Here is a 1,733-nt window from a genome sequence, read left to right as displayed (position 1 = left end):
CTGGTTGTGCTTTTGGATAGGGGTGCACTAGTCCAATATGTAGGATTGGTATCAGTCCAAACTTGGCCAAAATTAACATAAAAAGAGAAACCTTTTTTGCCACAACATGAACGTTTTATAAACAAATGACACTGTGTACAGGCTAATATTGAACTAAAATGTAAAGGAATGTAAAGAACAGACTTTTTAGTACAAACTGCAAAATGACACAAACCTTTCACACTAAACTTAGTGACCTGATGTCAACATTGAACTAATGGAGAACTAACTTAAGTGCAAAGGGATGTAAATGAATTGCCTTGTTGCTGAAAGGTGTTGTAGAAATAAAGTTGCCATACAACCTCAGCCTGTCAGTCAATCACATGGGCATAGAAACCACTGTTGTGCCTGCTTGTCTCAGGAAGTGTAACATAAACAGCACCATGACCACTTCTACCTCGCCATTAATATCATCGCAGCAAACGCTATCTGCGTGAAGTTCTGAAAAACTGTAACCACGTTTGAAACCACTTTATCACCAGTGCTGTAACTCACTGATTCTACTCGCTGATCCTCCACGTGGTGTTGGTGTCCCTTTCACATGAGATGTTTTAATTACGTTAGACAGCCAATCGCCAGCAACTTTAGGTCCTTACATAGAAGTATGCTACATGGTTATTGGCTCACAGACGCTTTTGGAACCGAAATTTGGCACCAAAAGATAAATCATTTTTTGAAACTCATAAGATTGGAGTATTTCGGTCAGTGCTTTTTAAAAGTATGGACGATTGGTGCCCAGCCCTATAGAACACTAACTTTACATCAAATATTCCAGATATCCACACTGTCCTTATGTAGAGCACCATTTAATTGTAAAAGCCACACTAATTCCCAATCAGTATAAAACACAAGATGTAAATATGCCAGAGTTAGCAAGAATGCTAATTTCTATCCATAGTCCCTAAGCAGGTAACAGAGTAAAGAACATTACAAGGAAAACTATAAAGAAAGTAAAAATATACAATACACAAGAAGTAGAGGACAAAACATTATGCAACATGTCAAGTTAATAATGATTTGCCTTAACCCATGATTATACAGTGTTGTTTTTGCAAAAACATTAGAATCTCCAAATATCAACATTAGTATGCATGTCCTGTTTGTCCTCCATTATTGAATTTTGTAAAATGTAATGGTAAAATCTTAGCCCCAGGGCCTTCAGTTTTAGTTGCATGGAGTGCTTTGGTCTTGGTAAACTTACTCGTAATTCTAGTAACAGTATTGGTCTGATGAATCGTCAGGGGATTTCCAAAAACTACTCTTCCCGGGACCATGAACATTTATGATGTAACGATGTAATGGATACGCTGACTGATGATCAACTGACTAACAGCAATGAAACAACCTCTTCGTTAGAGTGTTGTACAGTACACCTTTTATAAGTAGGAGCAAATAGGAAAATGACACAATGGAAATGACACCACATCACCCACACTGCATCGCCTGTTTAAAGAACTCAATATTGGCCGCTCAGCTAGTAGATTTAGACATTTGTAGTGTAATAACCTGTGTTGATATAAATGAGTCAAATATGGGGAGAATACGTGTTCATTACTCTCTTTCATTACTGGTTTGGGTTCAGAGTATCTCTTGAGTTTTGAAAACATTACTTCCAGCAGATGTTATGAGTCAGAAAGCATTCAGTGTTGCTTTTGTGTTCTCTCTCTCTCTCTCTCTCTCTCTCTCTCTCTCTC

General features: G+C 37.7%; 1 protein-coding gene and 1 long non-coding RNA gene across 4 annotated transcripts in view; one reads left to right on the top strand and one right to left on the bottom strand.

Moving 5' to 3' along the window:
* Positions 1-1,733, bottom strand: part of LOC116685983 (uncharacterized) — a 21,504-nt gene that overhangs the window by 6,188 nt on the left and 13,583 nt on the right. The window lies entirely within an intron of this gene.
* Positions 1-1,733, top strand: part of LOC116685978 (F-box only protein 38) — a 33,856-nt gene that overhangs the window by 22,881 nt on the left and 9,242 nt on the right. The gene's annotated exons all lie outside the window — the stretch shown is intronic.

Source organism: Etheostoma spectabile, unplaced genomic scaffold, assembly GCF_008692095.1.
Source record: "Etheostoma spectabile isolate EspeVRDwgs_2016 unplaced genomic scaffold, UIUC_Espe_1.0 scaffold280, whole genome shotgun sequence".
NCBI classification, from domain to species: domain Eukaryota; kingdom Metazoa; phylum Chordata; class Actinopteri; order Perciformes; family Percidae; genus Etheostoma; species Etheostoma spectabile.
The sequence above is the reverse complement of the archived record's forward strand: the minus strand, read 5'-3'. Positions and strand labels throughout refer to the sequence as shown.